Source organism: Ambystoma mexicanum, chromosome 3p, assembly GCF_040938575.1.
Source record: "Ambystoma mexicanum isolate Mex_15411 chromosome 3p, UKY_AmexF1_1, whole genome shotgun sequence".
Classification (NCBI taxonomy): domain Eukaryota; kingdom Metazoa; phylum Chordata; class Amphibia; order Caudata; family Ambystomatidae; genus Ambystoma; species Ambystoma mexicanum.
The window spans coordinates 569,437,749-569,458,809 of record NC_090925.1 but is presented as its reverse complement, the minus strand read 5'-3'; positions in this window follow the sequence as shown (position 1 = coordinate 569,458,809).

Here is a 21,061-nt window from a genome sequence, read left to right as displayed (position 1 = left end):
GCATTCAACCGTTCAAAATCAATCCCTCCCGTCTCTGAAACTTCTGTAATAACCCTCTTCAGAGTGTGAAACTCCTAAATTGTGCAATGTGGAATATGTTGGTGTCAGGCATCCCTCGGCTTTCCAAAGGTAAGCCACTACCCTTGTGATGTCTGGATTATACCAAATCGCAGAGTCAAGGCGTTTCAACGGTTTTCCTCCCAAAAGGAATACAAGCTTCTTCTAAGAAGCCCTAAAAAATTCTGTAACTGGCTTTGAGGTCACGGGCTGCACCAATTTCGTTGTTAGAATCGCCTTTGGTGACAACGGTCCATTTAAACTCGCCTCTGCTCTGGTCCAATCATCTGGCTCTGAATTCAGGAGTGGTGTCAAGTGTCTGGCCGTTAAAGCCAAGTGATAAGCCTGGAAAAGTGGGACTCCCAAGGCACCCCTGTCCACAGGTAGCTGCAGCTTCATGAGCTTCATGCAAAGAGGATTATCATCCCATAAGAAACTGCAGCAAAATCTCAAACTCTGACCACACCTTCTTCCCAAGAGGCAAAGGCAACATACTAAGCACATAGGTCATCTTGGGTGTAGAGTTCATCTTTAGCACATTAACCTTCCCCCACAGTGAGAGTTTTAATAGTTTCCATCCCTCCAAACCCGATCTTAGACCCGATAGTAATCCCTCATATTCTCTGACGCAATATTGTCAAACCTACTGGTCAGCCAGATACCCAAGTACGTAATCCTTTCAGGGCACCACCTAAAACCTGAATCCATAATCCTATCCTTTTAACAACACTTAGAAAGAGTCATTTCCTCAGATTTAGACCAGTTCATTAATATCCAGACTGAGCATTGACCTCAGCAATCAATTCCATCTATGCCGGCAACAAGCTATCCAGGTCTCTTAGCAACAAGAGCAAATCATCTGTGTACAATTATAATTTTTGGTTCACCCCTTTATTCCCTCCTCCTATCTGATGACTGACGACTATCAAAATCACAAATAATAAAGGTGACAGAGGGGAACTTTACTGTGTACCCTGTTCCAAACTTAAAAGTTCTGATCAAACCCCATTAGTGGAAATGTCTATGGTAGGGTTTGTGTACAAGACCTTAACACAACTCATAAAGGACTCACCATAGCCCATCGTCCTCAACACTGCAAACAAAAAGCTCCAGTTGACCCGAACAAATGCCTTCTCTGTGTTCAATGAGAAGACTGTTGCGTCATCATCCATGTCATTCGACCAGTGTAAAAGTCAGAAGCAGCCTCCTCATCCTGGTTGTGGCATGCCTTCCTTTAAAAAACCTGTTCTGGTTCAAATGTATCAACCTCGGCAAGACTACCTCCAGTCTTCCCACCAGAGACTTAGCCAAGATCTTATTATCTTTATTTATGAGACTAATTGGGTGGTAATTTGATGGAGAAGTACGAACCTTATCCTCTTCAAAATCAATGAGATGGAAGATTATCGAGTTGTTGCCAGAAGGATCCCAATGGCCCTTGAGGCATTGTACAGGTCTCTCAGAAGTTCAAAGAGAGAATCCAGCATAATCCTTTAGAACTCCATGGGCAACCCATCCGGATCTGGTCTCTTCCCTGAATTAAGGCTCAATACTGATTTCCTCTACTCCTCAACTGAAACATCCTCATCCAAAACTGCCCTCTCATCATTAGAGAGCCCTGGAAGTATCATGTCCCGTCGAAAGCCCTGTAACTCTCCTTTATCTCCATCTTCCTGGGAGTAGAGTTTCTTTTAGAAGCTGTGAAACACTCTGTACATTTCAATCCAGTCAAATGTCACTGATCCATCAGACTTCTCAGTTGACGGAATGACGGTGCCCTTTTACTGATTCTGAAGCCTATGTGCCAACCATTGTTCACATTTGTCTCCATTCTCAAAATAAATGCATTTAGTTCTTTCTGACATCTTCTTATGAAATCCACATGTAAGCTGACACAGTTCATTCTTCCTTTCATCAACGTTTTAATACTCAGGTTTATCAATTTCAGAGAGAGGAACGGCTGAGTTGGCAATGCTGGGATTTGATAATGTGATCCGGCATGAATATGGATCTCTAAATCACTAGATTAACACACACAGCTATTTAACCTCTGCCTTAGTAACAGTTCTATCCCGTCTAGCCTTTAAAGACCTTGGGTTCACCCTGTTACTCATAAAACAGTCCTTGAAGCCCTTGAGTGTTGCTAATCATGTACCGATTACCAATGCACCTATTTTGCTGAATGTTCTGGGCAAGGCCACTGCTGTTCAACTTCATTATTTTGTTGAAGAGCATCCGTACCTGGACAATCGGCAGACAGGATTTGGATCTTGTATGGGGTAATGAGACAGCCCTTTTGGATGTCAGGGATAATTTGCTTCTGATTGCAGATCTTGGCTAGAGGAGAAGCTGGCCTTGTGATGCTGCTGGATCTGCCTGCAGGCTTTGGCACCCTTCATCACGCCCTCTTCACTAGACTGGATGAGGTGATTGGCATGTCAAGGGAGTCCAGGAATTGCCAAGCGTCTTTTTTGAGTGGTACACAGTCTTATTTCTCATTGGGTAGTTTTAGATCAAGTTGATTTTGTATGTACTGTTGTGTATTCCAGGGCTCCTTCTTTTAACCTATATTCTTTATCATCTATGTTAAGACTCTTCATGACTTACTTTCAGTGGCAGGTGTCACATTTCATAAGTGCAGTGATGATACACAGGTTATCTTCAGTTTGATCTGGTACCCAGGCACAATTGTAAGTAAATGAGTTATTCAACACCACTGATTTTTGAATGCTTAACAACTGGCTCAGTCTTAATCGGGCTAAACTTCTCCTCGTTCACTCAGTCCATTCTGGCTCAAAATGGATAATGACTCACAAATATTTGCATTACCAACACAACTATTTCTGCCTCTGCAAAGCCAAAACACTTCGTGCCATTTTTGACTTTCCTCTATCAGTACTAACTGCTACCTGAAGAAATGTATTGTTCTAAAGCCAGAATTTGCTCCTATAAATCCTGCAGCTCCATTCAGTCATTAGTGCTATAAAAATTAGCATGAAATTAAAGGAATTTTTCTCAACCATCCTAGCATTTAAACTTATCAATGAGCCTTTCCACGTCGGTTATTGCTTGCAATGAACATATTGCCCTAAAGAATGTTGAAAATACTACACATGTTGTGCTATAGTGAACTCAAATATTTTGGGCCTAATTTACAAAAAAAAGTTTCGCGCAGAGCAAAGTGACTTTGCACTGAAAAAGTACTCTTTGCACATGCTAAATGGGCCTAATTTACAAAAAGTTGAGCATAGAGCAAAGTGACTTTGTTGCACTGCAAAAGTACACTTTGCACCGCGCTTCGGCCTTATATACAAAGAATTTAGAAACCTAAAAAAATGAGAACCAAAACCTCATCATGAACCATAACTCTCATATCCAAATGTCTTCCCACATCGCCACCATTAGACACACAATCCAAAACATATTCAACCAACACTGATACACCAACAGCAAACATGCAATGCCCCTGCACAATGAATGGCATCAGGCAAAAACATACCTTGCTACCCCCACCCTTGCAATGGTCCCTTCCCTACTTGTGAAACACATGGCTTAACGGCAATATTGGCAAGTCAATCAAAGAATGCCATATGTGCAAAGGAAGTGCCATGTCAACCACAGCATACATGTTTGACACACCCATGCACACCATGTACATTAATGACCAACATGCCTGTACTGCAAAGTATGGAATTAGCCAAGTAACAGATGTGAATGACAAAGGCATGAAACACATGCAACTCCAAGCATGTCATCTGCCCACATCTACCACATACGTACATTGGCCATAAAAGCATCAAAGAAAACATCACACTCACATGAAGTATGCAATCATGTTCCCCAGCAAGTAGGCTAATACCAATATCACCCGCAGGATGCACCATAAGACCATATGACAGACATAGGACATATTTAGTTGGAGATCATGTTCATACAAAAGGTGCACATGGACAAAGAAGCACACAAGTACACATACACCAGCAAGCCAACACATGCTGCACTTGGCACAAAGAGATGGCAAACGGTGGTGGTGAATAATACAATATAACAGTATTGATGCAAAACTATGTACACGGATAACGGTCCTTGAAAATATAAATAAAACAAAAGGAAACTTACAACTAGTGAACTTGTACATGTAGATGTGCACACACTTAAAAAAAATACAGCTTATTTGCATTGGGCATGACGAGAAGGGATGTGGTCTCACTCTGATACACTGGGCTACACACACCTCATATGAGTACTATGCCACCTGAACATCAAGGGACCAAAGTGTAACTGCAGTAACAATTTGGTTGGTTGTTTTGCAGCTGAGTGTGATCCATGGGGAAGGCATGGACGAGGGGACTGTCCTGGATTCGCCAGCACTGCTTTCAAGTGATCATGTTGGAGGAGGATATCTGCCAGGTGTAGTTCATGGTAGACAGTGGCCATAGGAGGTGAGGACGGTAAGTGCTCCACAGTGAACTGGGCTATAGGTGTTCATGATGCATAGCTGGAAAGTATTGTGCTGTTACTAGGATTGTAAGGCTAACACCACCATCGTACTGAAAAAGTCCCACAAGCGTTTTTGTCACATTGTAGAGTCACTGAATGGATGTGGGTATCCATTACTGTTAGGTATGTGACTGTATACTTTTCTCAATGGATCATGAGTGTGTGCCAGCACACTGGTTTGTCTGTTTAGGAGGCAGCAAGATTTGTACATCTGTGGTAGTCTGATTGCTGTGCCTCTATGTGCAAGAGGTATGGGGGGAACATCCACTGAGCTGTAGCCAGGCAAGTGTTGTTGCCATGTTACATGGGAGTGTATGTGGTCTACTTAAGAGGACTCGGGATTCATCATGGACCTCTGCAAGCACGATGGTTCAATGGATATTCAGTCAGACATTTGCCATTTCATCCAACTCCTGGTGTCAGTGCTGTGCACTGAAAGAGTCAGTGTGGACGTTGGGGTGAAGTTTATTTGGGGTGCATGTAATGTGGCACCTTGTTGGGCTAAGTATTGTGTGGGAGAGGAGTGGCCATAGATTGATGCAGATTTGGGGATGCAGATTACTGAGGGTACAGGGACCTGTGGGTGCTACCTTATTGTAGGGGTTTGGGGTGAGATTTATGGGGGTACTAGGGCAAAGGTGGACTTGTGGGGGCTGCCTTAATGTAGGGAGTTGGGGCACAGATTAGTGTGGGTACTAGGGCAAGGACAGACTTGTGCATGCTGCCTTAAAGTAGGGGGCTGGGGCACAAATGAGTGGGGGTACTGGGACATGGACTTGTCAGTCGCAGGAGAGGTGTGGAAGTAATGCTCATTCCTTGTAAGTAATCCTTGATTATCTTTTTTCCATGGGCCCGGCGCAAAAGTCGTTTGCCAGCACTATGTTCTTTTCACCATGAGGGCGTGATGTGGGCATGCCGGGCGCTACTCATTTTACTTGATGCTGCAACTTTCTGTGCATCGGCTCCTGGCGCAGTACATTTCTTGCGCACGCTAATTACTTAGCGCTGACTTAGGGCTTTTTCCGGAAATTAGGCCCTTTTAGCATAGAGGAAAGTGTACTTTTGCAGTGCAAAGTCAGTTTTCTCTGCGCTAAACTTTTTGTAAGTTTGGCCTTTTATGTACTTCGTGAACACAGATTTCCTTGCAGGATGAATTGATTAGATTGAAACCTTGTTGTGAACAGCAGACCGGTAGCCTGTGCAGAGCCTCAGAAGTGCACTATACGCATTCACACAATTTACCTAAAAAATCAGCATTTACTTCGTTTCATCAGGGTGGATGCTGGCGCACAAGGCCCATTTACACACACATTAAGGGCCTAATTCATAGAACGTTTAGCGTGGTGCAAAGTTACTTTGCATTGTTAAAAAACAAGTTGAACCTAGCCTAATTCACAGAGCTGTGCAACGTTTTCTTTTTCAGAGCAAAGTCACTTTACACTGCAAAAGTACTCTTTGCATCATGCCAAATGGGCCTAACTCACAAAAAAAGCACTAATCCCCTGATTCATGGAATTATTTGCATGTAAATGAATGGGGATTTGCAGGAAGAATGGAATGCAAATCCCTGTTATCGACATCAATAATTCTATGAATCAGAGCCTAAGTGTGTGCTACTCAGTGCTACTCAGTGCTTTTTAAAATTTAGGCCGACTTAGTGTGGGTCAAAGAGTACTTTACCAGTGCAAAGTGACAATGCTGGTGGCCCACGTTATCTCAAACTGACTTAGTTTAAAGGGCTTTAAGGGGGGCAATTCTGTTTAATAATCCTGTGATTGTGCTGTTATACAAGGTCACAAGAGTCTCGTCTGAAGCCGTGTCCGATGGATAAGTCGTAAGCTCTGCCAAGCACCCTTGAAGGTTGGAGAGCTGTATCTTTTTTGGTATGTTGCTGATTTTTGGGAGGGGATCATGTAATTGGATAAGGAACTCGACGGTATGACGGTCAGACCATTTGCGGTGAGGTGCTGTCAATGTACTTGGTTAGGTTCCTTGCCACCACCCAGTCCAGCACTTTGTTTTTGACCGTGGTATGGTCATTGTTGCAAACTTGGAAGTTGATGTTATTAAGGGTTGATTCTAAGTCCATGGCGTCTTTATCCGCTGTATTGCTCTGCCAATTGTCCACTAGGAGGAGGGATGAGCAATTCGGTCCATTTAAATTACTAAGAATTTGGGAGATTTCCTTGTTAAAACCAGGCATTTCCAAGGGGGGCGGTAGATCAAAATAAAGTTAACACAACTGCAGTCAGTGGTGGTCATTTTTAGATGCAGAATTTTACAATTTTGCCAGAGGCATCGGTGGTAAAATGTTTAAACAGACTTTGCAATGATTAACACTCCTCCCCCATGACCTTGGACCCGGTTCTTGTAGTAAATGGTGTAACCATCTGGAACAGCAAGGTCAATCATGGGGTCACTGGTGTATGTAATACATGTTTCAGACAGATATAGCATATCTAAATCCCTCTCTGTAATGAGGTTGTGTATGTATGATGCGTGCTTGTTAAGGGATCTGGTATTTAGGAGGGCAAATTTCAGGGTGTTGTTTTGCTTGACTGGAGGGGGTTCAGCCCCCTTTGCACATTAGCATAGGTAAGGTCCACAGTAGTTAGTCTATTACTAGGGTTTTTTAGAACCCCCAGTGACTACCGGCTGGGGTTTGAGAGGTCTTTTGAGGAGGGGGGAACGTGGCCCAGAGAAGCTTGGGGTGGTGGAGATTGCTTCCTGCTCAGCATTAGGAGTAAATATATGGGCTGTATTTGAGGGCTGGTATTTTGATTCTTCAATTGCTGTGGGGCAGACTGGACATTCTTCTACTGGTTCAGTGTGAGGCATGAGCTGTGTCTGGGTGGAAGTGCGGCAGTAAATAACACTGCAATGTGGCACAGTTTCTGTGAAGGAAGCGACAACAGGAGAATAGATAAACAGCTAAGTACTAACAATTTACTGGGAAGGAGTGAGATTACCTGGAGTCCTGAATTTAAGCCTCCGAAAACTCTGATGCCGGATTATGACCATCGAAGACCGGCTTGTTGCTGGTGTGCCTGTGCAGGTGCGCCTCGTCACCAATTAAGTATATGCTTGGGCAGATGGGTATTGTAGTTTCCTGCCCAGTTAGCGTACCGGAGCACAGTTTACACTTCGTAATAATCACACTTTGCAGCATGAGTAAAACAATGCTAATCTAGCAGTTTGTTACAAGTTAAATCTAGCTATGCCTAAAATAGAATTCTTGCACGCAGCGTGATTGAACTCTCTCAGCCCAACAAGTGGCTTTTGAAATTGCTTGACTGAATGTCTTAGCAATGCAATACAACTTTAGGATGTAACAACGTTTAAATCAGACAAGGGCGCACCATTAATAGTACCCCAGTTTGAACTAGGAGAACAATATGGATCAAGTTATTCAGGTATGTGGGCCTAATTGTACTGTAAAAATATTTACAGTATGCTACACCAAAAAAGTACAAGAACAATAATTTGCTGTTTTTTTCATAGATGTTTACACATTGTGGTAGGTCAAGAGAAGGACACGGAGTCACTGGTGGCATTCCACAATTAGCTTTATTAAAATAAAAAGGTCTTATTATCCTTAATAGTATGGTATTTGCCTTACCGAACACAAACCTTACTAGGGTGCTCGTTGTCAGTGAGATTGTCCAAAGTCATAATCTGTCCTCCATCTCAAACTATTCTTCTCTATCCCTACCACTTTTCAGAAAAGGTTCAAAGACAAGAGGTGTCCAGGAGAATGACTCCCTTCTCTTGGACAGGCTTCGACAGCCTCAACAAGTCTTTCTTGGAATGGCTTTTGGTGATTAGTTCTTCAAAGGGGCTCTTGTCCCTCTGGGCCATCCCCTTTTCTACTATTGGTATAGTTTCTTGTTCAAGTCCAGGTTTTTCATAGACTGAGACCACGGGCTTGACCCTCCTCCAAACCAATAAATGTCTCTCTGTTCCTTTTCAACTTCTGAAGTACTTGGGATCCTCCCCTGTACTGTGGGTTTAATTTCACACACAATTCATCCAGTATCTGTGAACCATTGGCCCTTTCTAATTCCCTTTCTCTCTCTGTGTTTCGTATATTTTATTTCTTGCACCACTGTTCTCTTGAGGATTTCCTTTATCCTCCCAATTTTGACTAACGTTGGGGTCAGTATGGTTACTTTGTTGATAGCCTTTATTAACTTTACACCAATCACACGAGTATAATTGGTCACTTCATATTCTTCATTAATCTTCCAAGATTCACTAGCACTGGGATGAGCATGAGGGGCCCCTCTGTAATCTTTATTATCTTGACACCCTTCTCGGGTACTGAGACGAGTATGATTGGTCCCTGGGTAATCTTTGTTAATCTTCCCACCTTCAATAGCACTGGGACAAATATGATTGAGCCCTAGGTAATATTTGTTAACTTCAGACAATTCACTGGTACTGGGATGTATATGTGTGATCCCTTGGTTAGCTTAATTCGATTCATGCCACTTCCCCTACCCGGGTCTCCCGCCATTCCCATTACCTCTTTCATACAGGATAGGTGTAACCGGTTCTACCTGCAGGGTCAGGTTTGTCCATCTGACCTAACCTGCATGGACTTCCTCTTCGTCCTTCTTTCTTCTTTCTCTGTACGGTCTCGACGTTGTTCACAGTCCGCTTAGTCCACCACATCTCTGTCACCCAACCGCTTCCAGGCCTTCATTGGATGATTGGTTTGGGCTTCTGCTTCCTGAACACCTCTCTCTCTTCTTGGTCTGTGCCAGCTGCTCCAAAACAGGCAGCATTGTGTTCGCCCACTCGTTCGTCAGCTCAGATTTGAATCTCCCGGGCTCTGGAGATGAGTTCTCCTTCTGTTGGTGCTTCCTTAGTTTTTATGAGGAAGGATTGGGCTCTCCCCAATGTAGGCCCACAGTCATTTGTCTTTGTGGTGCATTTATGATATTTTGCACTAACTTCTTCATCTCAGTGTGGTTGGATGCCAGCCACTGATTACTCTTCATGGTTCTCCCCTTTTTCTTCTTCTTCTTCTTCTGCACAGTAGGAGAGGTTGGTGAAGGTTTATTACTGATAACATTTCAATAGCAAATAGTGACTGATTTGGAGGGAAGGTATTGATTCTCTGATGTTCTTATTGTCGCCTCAAGAGAGCGTGTAGGGAATTCCTGGATGGAACAGGAGTACCATTTTCCAAGAAGGGAGTCTCTCCCTGTGAAGTCCCATTTTCCTCCGCCGCTAGAGGAAATGTTGCATAGCAGTGTGAGGAGCCAGAAACTATAAGTGGACACAGTGAGCTCATAGTTTTGGCTATATACTTTTATTCAAATAAAAGGGGTTTGGAAAAGTTCTCGCTATCCTTACTCTATGAGGTATTTTCCTACCTCAACCAAAACTAATGGTCTGTCCAGTGTCAAAGTGTCGAAACCAAAATGTCTTTTGTCCAAAAGCCTATCCATGCCCTCACATTCTATAAAACATATGTGAAGGACTATGTCTTTGACCTGGTACGTGGCCAAACATTCAATCTCAAATGAAATGTATAACTCCAACACAATAGTTCCCAGTGGATAAAAGTCTCAGTTCCAGGGACAACTCCCTTCCAAAGGTTTCTCTTAAGAACAAAGTTCACAGTACCAGGGGTCAACGCCTTTCCCCAGGTTTCTCTTCAAGACACTTCAAATTCCTAAGGGTATGAATTTTACTTGTGGATCTTTGTTCAACAAAAACTAACTTGGATGTAAGGTCCAACTTCATATGATACCTGGTGTACTCCCATGCCAGGTTATTTTCCACTCTGTTTAACTTTTCTTTTCAGTCTTGATTTTGCCTGGTGTATTCTCCTGCCAGGACTTCTTTATGTGATTAGTTTTACACACTTGCAAACTTGACATTAGCCTGGTGTATTTCCTGCCAGGGCTTTGCATATGATTTACTCCATACAATTGCAAAGTAATCTTTTCCTGGTTCACTCTCCTGTCAGGGATTTTCATCTGATTTTCTTCATACAACTGCAAACATGCTTTTGTCTGGTTTTCTCCTTGCGAGGACTTTTAATCTGATTTGCTTTGTACAATTATAAACTTGCTTTTCTGTCGCAGTCATCAGATTTGCTTTATAAAATTGTAGACTTGCTTTTCTGTCGCATTCATCTGATTGACTTAATACAATTGGAAACTTGTTTTTCTCTCACATTTATTTGGTAAACCCTTTTCAGGTAATATTGGGTTTCATAGTCCTTCTCATTCACTTAATACACTTTTGTTGTTCTTTGGCAGTATTACAGAAGCGCCCCAGGTGTCCCATTCTCTCTCTCTATGACTCACCGTTGTCTTGTGGCATCCTTCAGTTCCTTCGGGGTAGACAGGAGGCAGCACTCTGGTGTCCCACCTCCACCCCGCGGGCTCCACAGCTTCACCGTGGAGCTTCCACATCCTTCACAGCTCTCGTTTTCCTCTGGGCTATTGCACGTGTTCGGGAGGCGATGAGACTGCATTCAGGTACCTGTGGCCGCTTGGAAGTTTCTTCTTCCTTCCCTCTTGCATCCACATGGCGAACCAGCCTTTTAAGTCCTCTGTCTCTTGCCTTCCTACTGAGCCTGACACCTCCACAGTCATCTTGTCATCCTCACAGTCCCTCGGTCAACCGAGAGGGCTCAACTTCCCCAATCAGCGTTCTCTCACTCCATGCTGGTTAACGCTTTTAAATGTCCTGGCACCTACTACAAGTTCACAAACACTAGAGTGTTTTTGATGATTTGCATTACTCCATTCATCTTCGTTGTCCCAGTATTGTTTGATGTATAGGAGTTTTAGGCAGTTCTTGGTGTCTTGTGTATAGAGTACTGGAATGTGCTAATAGTAGGTCTTACTGAAGCTTGAAGGGAATCAGTACAATATGCCATCAAGGCATGGAAATGGAAGAGATATTCCAAAAAGGAAGAGGGGGGTGCCATGTCTCATCCGATTATGTTAGATTACCCCCTTGAGGGTCGCCTCCCCCCTTTTGTCCCCCTAATGTAACCGCTGCAAAGGTCAGGATCAGGTAGCGGCTGCTGTTCCCTGCTACAAAGTGATGAATCATGTGCAGTCATCACTAAACCCCAGTCTAAAATCGCCTCCCATGTTTCATGAGGAAGGCAGCCGCTACCTGATACTAAACGTGGGGGTGGTAACATATGAGAGAATGACATGGAAGGAAACGGCTGTCAAGGAGAAGTGGTGACTCATCTAGGAGAGATGCAGTATTCATCCTCTTTTGACTATGAGATTCCCATAATACCCAAATACCTAATGGCATACTGTCAATATGCAATTCCACTTCCTAGAACTACTCAAAGCACAGACTATGAAAAGTCTGCCAAACAACATAAAGTTGGTACACTGCAAGGTCAGGAAGTAAATATGATAACATCAAATTGTAATGTGTCTACCTTATATAGATGTCTTAAAAACAAGAATAAATATTAACCTCTTTTTACTACCTCCCATAAACCTGAAAACTCCCAGTTCACAAATCAGTTAAAGTTACTTAAAAATAAAAAGACCAAAAACATTACGCATTTCAGAACCCATAATGGCTGTAGTACTGAGACAAAGAAGAGGAACTGAGAGTTGATAAAGATTAAAAGTACCATGAAACATAATGAGCAATCCAGTTGTTGTGATGTGAAGCACTTGAGCAGGACATTTTATTTCAGGGATGAGATTCAGTACGACTGCAAGTGGGAAACTGTGAAAGCAGAAGAAGCCCCAGCTAAGGCCAATGTGAGAGAAGACGTGTGGCAGTGCGGAGGTCGCAGCTGGAAGCAGCCCTGCGTAAAGCTACGTCATGTGGTAGATGAGCTCCCAACATGCCGTGATCTGCTCTGGTAAGGAAGCAGAACCAGAGACTTCACAGAGCTTTCAGAGCTCCACAGCTTGCTATGACAGTCATACGGGAGCTGGCAGCAGTGCAGACAGACCCAAGGGGATCTGCTGCAAACCTGTGAGTGAGAAAGAGATGCAAGGGAAGATCAGTGATTTGGCCTGAGATGCCAGGTGACCTGGAGGTGCTCCTAATAAGACATTTAACTGGAACTAATGAGTTTCAAAACTGAACAAATTAAATTAGGCAAACAGGGTGCAATTCTCCTTATAAGGGATTCCAATTGGGGGATGATTGTAACCCGCATTGCCAGAAGCCAAGAAGTTGCAGAAGACTGATACAAAGGCAGCCAGAGTATCCCTTGTAAGGGATACTAATGTGGGGATGATTGTAACCCACAACGCCAGAAGCAAAGAAGCCATAGAAGAATGATACAAACGCAGCCAGGGCACAACTCTCCTTATAATGGATACCAATTGGGGGATGATTGTGACCTGCTTTTCCAGCAGTCAAGAGGATGCATTAGAATAATACAAAGGCCACAGGAGCACACAACTCATTTAATAAAACACCAATGGGGAGAAATCTGTAACCTGCATTGGCAACAGTCAAAAGTCTATAGAAGTGTAGTACAGAGACACCAAGGGTGCAACTTCCGTTTTATGGAATAACAATCTGGGGAGATCTGTAACCCACCTTGCCAAGAGACTATAAAGAGAAACAGTTATTTTTCAAACCTCCTCACATAGAATACTGGTGTGGAGAATCTTGGAACAAGCATTACCACTGAATACAATTGTAGTTGTAAGAATTTTCATCCTGGCAGGTGAGTGCACCAGGAAAGAAAACGATGATTTAAAGCACTGTGGTTGTGATAAAAAGGTGTGTTGGAAAGAACTTGATAACTTTATCTCCTTGTTTTGATGAACTGTTGCATTACCAAAAGAAATTCCTGAGCTATCCTACGAAAGAGTGTTCTTTTAAGAAGTGTGATGTGCAAATAACTACTTGGCCTTTTTGAAGAAAAGAATTGCCTTGGTTTATGAACTTGTGTTTTGAGGGAAACACATTTACTTTGCCGAACAGTAGACTGTGGAAAATAATTGTTGTTTTGATATGAGACCAACAATTTTTTAAAAAGAAATTGTCTTTGCCAAGTGAAAGGATCCAGTGAATGGAAAATACTTTTTGTACTACATTAAATGGTACTTTGTTATTGCGCATAACTTTATTGAATCTGAACTTTCCTCAAGGTGAATTGATCTAGGGGAAGGGAGTCCAACCCTGGTCTGGAGTACCTTCTAACACCTTTGAGTATTTTTTTGGAGTGAATTGAAGCCAGCCAAACATTACTTGTATAATGTTGTTGTGTTTATTAGTGTGAGGGTTAGAGCCTTTTTGGGCAGTTGGTCATTTTTTCTTTAGTTTTAGTTTGCTAGGCAGGGCCATCCTTGTTAGGTTAAAGAAAAATAGACATTTATCTCACCGTTCGTTATTTAATAAAAATGGCAACTTGTACAAAAACTATACCTTATTGCTCATCTTGCATTTCTGACCTCTCACATTATGCACACATTTGCATACATATACTATATGTACAAACCGATTTTATTGCAGCTGTTACTTATGCACATTCATGTATGCATAGTTATAATGGACAAGTGCATGCAATAAGCCTTATAGGTTTGATTCATGAACACTGTAAAATTAACTACCTAAGAAATACACAGAAAAGTACTACGCTATCACTTATGTGTATGTTAGTTAGACAACCACATGTTAGTTACCCAACTACATGTTAACAAACATGCACCTAATAAGAATGTAAAATCATTGAAAACACACAATTTACACATAGCAAGACATGTATTATGATGTATACGTATGTATTAAAGCAAAACACTTTTTACTTGTATTTACATTTCCAACTTGTACATAACACTGTTTTGATAACTATACTTAGTAACAACACATAAACAATAGTTAATACAATATAATATAGCTGTCTATGAACTATTTACATATGATGTTACATATTACATTTTGATAATTTACTTAATGTTTAATGCATTAATCAATGTTATACATATGATATGTCCTGTTACTTTAATAAAAAAACAAAACATGATAATGAAGAAAGACCACAATATAAACCATCTACAGTTATTGAAGAGGAAGTGGCAGTATAAAAACATATGAAAAAAGTTGGAAATAACATCACCATCAAATTTGTATTTGCACAAATAAAGTGATTACAAAAAATGTAGTAAACCACATGTTAAAACGTCTCCATTTTTGGTTACTTTTACCTTTTAAGTATAAATGTCATCCACAATAGAAATCGAGAAAATAAAACTGCACAATGAGAATCAAACTCCTAAAAAGTATAAGCATCATAAAAGAGAAAAATAGCTGTAGAAGGAAGATGCTCTGCTACAGCAGAGAACAAAACATCGGTGACTCCATCAGCAGCCAAGGAGAAATAGTCGTGTCAATTACTAAGTACACCACACCAAGAGAAAACAGTTGAATTGGAAAAATAGATGTAAAAATACACCCACTACTAATAGGAGAACAAAAACAACAATGATACATTTGACAGCCTAGGAAAACCATCACTTGGATTAGAAACTAATCATGTCATATCAAGAGAAATCAGTGAACAATTGGAAATACTTCAAGTAACTGAAAAAATTATGCTGTTAAGGATGAGTACCTTTTGCGACAATTACTAAAGATAAAATAAGTAAAACAATATAAGTATCGCAAATGACATATTCATTTATGTATGCAAATGTATTGTCTCGCCCTGCACAGAGCAGCCTTTAAAATCTCCTGCTATGGAAGAAAATGTACAAAATAGTAATTACACATGTAAGCAAAGTAACAATAAGAAATAAAACATATACATATTAAAATAAACATGTTCATGAAATAAATAATGCAATTAGCTTTACAGTTAGTACTATAACAAATAACATGTTAATAGTCTATCTACTATTACACAACTTTACTACTACTAACAACTGTTAATAAAATACAATATTTGTGAAAAAACATATACTTTTTATTAATAACAACATGTGCATATCTTTTGTAGAGTTAGCTGTTGAAGGGCCCAAAACAATTTCCACGAATACCCGAGCAATCCAAGGAAATGAAACAAAATAATCACTGCTACACAATAATATGAAAGAAGTAATCAGTCACCAAGCTAAGTTAATTAAACAAATTTGAATTCTTACCATTGATGTACCCACTAAAAATATTAATAGCAATGGAGGCTAACTTACAATGTTTTAAAACTGACAGTCAGGAACAACAACATATGTCTACCTCTACACCACCTGTTTTTTCTACCAATACAACAGGAAGTAATCATCAAATACAACCACCCCACTACTGGTTTCAGACAAACTCCCATCTGAAAAATGACATTCATGATTGTGGGAGTTTCATGAGACCCCAGAACCACAAGATGTGAAACATGTTTTCCAAGTAATTTGTGTACATTGTAAAATGTATATAAAAAGAGGGAATCCAAAAGAATACACACAACAGAATATATGTATTAGCAGTTCAGTTATGAAATACTGTATAAGAGTATAAGAAATGGTGACTTACACACCAGCACAAGTGCGTACACATGAAAGAAAACACACAGAAGTAACAAAAGATAATACCACTATAAAATGTACTGTGGTAAAAAGGCAAAGACCATTTCAGTTTAGTTACAGTTACAATTTCGCAACAACACTACCAATAGGAGCTTTAAAATATGCTGACAGATTTTTAGGATGGCACAATGCAGGGCGATAATTGCTGTTGGTGAAATTAATATGTAACTAGACTACAAAAAACAATGTCACCATAATTATTGGGAAAGTAGTAAGCGCACAAATATATAAAAAGTACAAAAAACTTCAACCAGGAACTATAAAAAGGTAACACATATTACAAATAACGTGGTGTTGAAAACAAGAGACAAACATATCATGCTTACTTACCGGATGTTTTATTATATTCCACATGTTACAATGCTATTTTATTGAGGTATGTACATTATTCAGTGTGTGAATTTGTATTCAAACGGGAGGTGCAATTAACATTGATTGTGTTTTACAATATTTGTATAATCTTACATTTTGATAATTGGTGCATTACTTATTTGTATTATGTTATGTACATGTTTGACAACAAATTCACTTTTTCTTAATGTAATTTAAAAAAATGGATTATATGCTGCAACCATCTGATTCTCCACTTCTGTATATAATTATACACATGTACTTAATAGGCAATTCATTACAAGAAGGTGCAATACAAACAGTGTTACAACTAGTTAGAACTAGTTACTGGCACACACTGGCACACACAAAATTAAATGTGGATTTAATGTCAATAAATATACTGTTAACAACTATATACAACTATATACAACTATTCTATATACAAATATAGAATGACTTTACAAACCCATAAGAAACCCATAAGAAATACAACGAAGCCTGTGTTGTATTACAGTTACTTCTTACAGTCTGAAAAACCCATTAAGTTTAAGGTACCATTGTGACAATCAATTAAGAACACAAATAATCAAACATCTCTTCTGTAACTGCTACTGAAAAAAGCAGCAAAACAATTAAATGCCTATTAATATACACATTTCTACAAACACAATTGGCAAATGTAATAAAAAAGAATCCATACAAACATATGCATTCATATAAGTATTACATGCAATATACTACAAAAAATGCACTTATCACACAACCAAGTAATGTAAAATGAATAACAATACTTTTATGTTAACACTGCAGTTCCTTTATACATTAGTTTTGTTACTGAATATAAAAAAGTATGTTATACGCATTCAAAATGTGCATTACATTATACTAATGCATGCAAATTAATAAGTTCATTGTATGTGCACATCCTAACCAAACTACCCCAAAATACATACAACTTCAAATATCAAGTTAATTTTATCAACATGTATAAATGTACTTCAAATTACAATAGATAGCGATAATGCACCGCTGCGATAGAATGCCCCTGCGATAATGTGCCCCTGTCATATTGTGCCCATGCATTAGTGTGCTCATGCAATAGTGTGGTCCTTCAATATTATCCTGCTGCAGCACTATATCCCTATAATATTTTGCCCTGTGATATACTGCCCTACCAAATAGTAACACTGCATATAGTCAACCAGTGATATTGTGAAAAACTGTGCCCCTGAAATATTTACTGCAGCACTACTCAGCTCCATCGATACTGAACTCCCTACATTGCATCCCCTGACACCACACCTTGAAGGCATTCTAAGAACAGAGGTCACTGTGGCAGTGATATCCTGCAACTAACCAAAGTAAAACATCTACATGGATAGGACTGTCAAACAATGCCTAAGTGGTAACCACCCACTGAGACAACAGCAGGCAAGGTATAACAACCAAGAAAATAGCTGATCACCCATAAACTCCACAACTGATCAGAATGTGACTAAGTCTGCTGAGATGCAGTCAACGAACTAGGAAAGGCCCATAACACCAATCAAATAAAAACAACCCAAATCTAAACAAGAGAACAAAAGCAAAAAAGCAAGGCCACAACCAAATTACAAAAGCTTAGCAAAATGACACACTTGAGGAAAGTTTGAATCACTAGAAGGCACCACAAAATAACAAATCGCAGTGAAGAAGACCATGCATTACAACCTATCACATCAGTGAACCAACTAACACCATAAACACTTCATTTATTTGGTTCTAAGAGGAGAACCCTTTTGTGAGAACACTACCAAAATCACTATATTTGTCATGCTACCTACCTACCTAAAGCTCCCCTCATCAGCCAGCCACACAGAAACTCCACAAACACACAGGGAGTGAGGGACACTGGAAACACAAGGGACAGACTGGCGAGGGATGAAAAAAAACAAAAGAACCAAATCACGACAACGCATGGTTCATCACCACGTAATCATATAAAAAGACTTCAATATATGGTTTGAAGAAGAAAACACCAACACAACTAAATCACTAAAGAACAATTATCAATAATTCATCTAACTGGTGAAGGGGCCAATCCACGCATCTAGGCACATCATAGATGCAATCTTCTGCAAAAGAAACCAAGTAGCAATGACACCTCCAATTCACATTTTCTGGAGTGACCACTTATGCATATCCTCCCTGCAACACAAATACAAGGACACCATCCAAACCTCCCAGTTCAGAAATGAAAACTAGAAATCCCTAAACACTATGGATCACAAATCCAGACTTGAATCAGCAAAACCTCCAAGCATCATCCTAGACACACACTGAAGAGAGAATCGGGACACTCCCAAAATGGATCATGGAAATCCTAGATGCAATCGCACCGGACAAGCCTTTCACACCTTTGCACATTAAAACCATGGTGAGATGTTTCACACCCCACCTCAGAGATTGAAGAAATAAAACAAGAAACTGAATCAAGCATGGAGGAAAAATAGCGACCAATGGGACAAACTGCCATGCCAGAAACAGATTCAACTATATAAAACCGAAATCCTCAAAGCAAAATAATTACACTATGCCAAATGCATTGCAAAAGCAAGCAACAACCAGAAAGAGATGTTCAGCATAATCTACAAGCCAAACTACCTGACAGCCTGAAACAACACACCCACCCCATCCCAGAAACATGTGTGACAACCTCACAAACCACTTCAAAAACAAAGTCATAAACATCCAACAAATTATCAAGAAGATAGCCACGAACACCAACAATATCTCCACCAACCAGCCAGCCCCTGATTCAACTATAAGACTAAACTATGTCACACTAATCTCAACAGATAAATGTGCTATCCTAGTGAATCAAAGCAGGAAAGCAGGATCCGCAGTGGGTCCTTGCCCACCAGACATCTAGAAGATCATCTTTTAGCAAGGGCCACTTGCAGAATACTTCCGGAACCTCATGGACCATTCACTGTGAACAGGAGCCATACAGCAAAGCTTCAATGTTGCATACATCAAACTACTCCTGCAAAACCCTGCAGGAACCACAGAAGGCCTAACCAACTACCAACCCATCTAAAACATCCCTCACCTGGTGAAGCCCCTTGAAAAAAATCCTATAACATGTAGAAAACAACCAGATATTGGACAAGGCACATGTTGGTTTCAGATCCATGAGAGAATCAGAAATAGCACGACTATCCATCTGGGATTGCCTGAAAAGCAATACTGACTACAACACCACTCAACACAAATATTGCTAGACCTTTCAGCAGCCTTCGATACCGACCACCACAAAACCCTCATTAAAGGATTCTGAGAAGTTGGGATCTGCAACATGGTCTTGCCACGGCTAAAGTCCTTCCTAACAGAAAGAATGGAAACAACCTGGCTAACTCCCTTCAGCTCCGCACCACATACACCAATGTGTGGGGTCCCACAAGGCTCATCCCTCTCGTCACTGCTCTTCAATATGTACATCACCTCACTAATCAAACTCATCAAAAGACAGGGATTCACCTGGTACAACTGCGCAGATGACACTCAAACCATCCATAAAATCACCTTGACCAGAGAAATATAACAAACCCTTACCAACTGCCTCACACAAATAAACAAATGGATGAGCATCAACAGCCTGAATCCCAACCTGGACAAAACAGAAATCATGATCATGCCGAACAACCCATCAAACCCACATCACACCCTATGGCCTAAAGAAATGGTAACCTGACTGGAATCTACAAACATAGTTAAAAATCGCAGGATATTAATGGACAACGACCATACACTGGAACCACCAGTCAATGAAGTAATAAAGAAATGCTTTTCCATCTATGGTCAATCAAATGCAAAAAACACGTCATTAGCTTCCCACATAGAAGACTCGACATCATCTCTCTCCTGATGTCTAGATTAGAGTATGCCTACAGCATCTACCTTATAATGCTGAATTGTCTTACAAAAAAACTACAATGAATACAGAACAAGGAAGGAAGAATACTTCTCAGGCTCACTAAGAGAGAACACATCCCTCCAGCATTGAGATCCCTACACTGACTACCATTCAAAAGAAGCATTGGCAATGCCAACAGTTTTGGCTTTTGTGTAAGTGGGGGAAAGTCATTTGTACGGCACTCCATAATGGACTAACTGACCATTAATGTTAGCATTTGCAAAATGGTGTCAGTTCCTGGGCATATTATAGCAATATCTGGCAAATGCCCATACACACACCAAAGCTGCTAGCTTTGTCAATGCTTGTTTTCTTTTACAGGACACACACACTGTTTGTAATTCAAGTGACTGAATTAGGACCTGCTTAAGACATTATTCTTACACCAGTAGCATGTTTAAAGCTCCAATTAAGCCATTAATTCTCAGAAGACCGATTTGAAATAACACAGCCAGGCACTTTGAGTGCAAAGGATGATGTCACAGATTGATAAGCTAGCTCATAGAGATCCCAGTAGGATGTATGTTGGGCGGAGACGGGCCAACATTGTGTGTGAATTACAATAGGGATTAGCATGGCAAGTCAATAGGTGGGTAAGTAACCAAATAACACCTATAAGCTCTTTGTCCCTCCTCATATGCCATCTCCCTCTAGATGTACTCCAATACAATAGTTT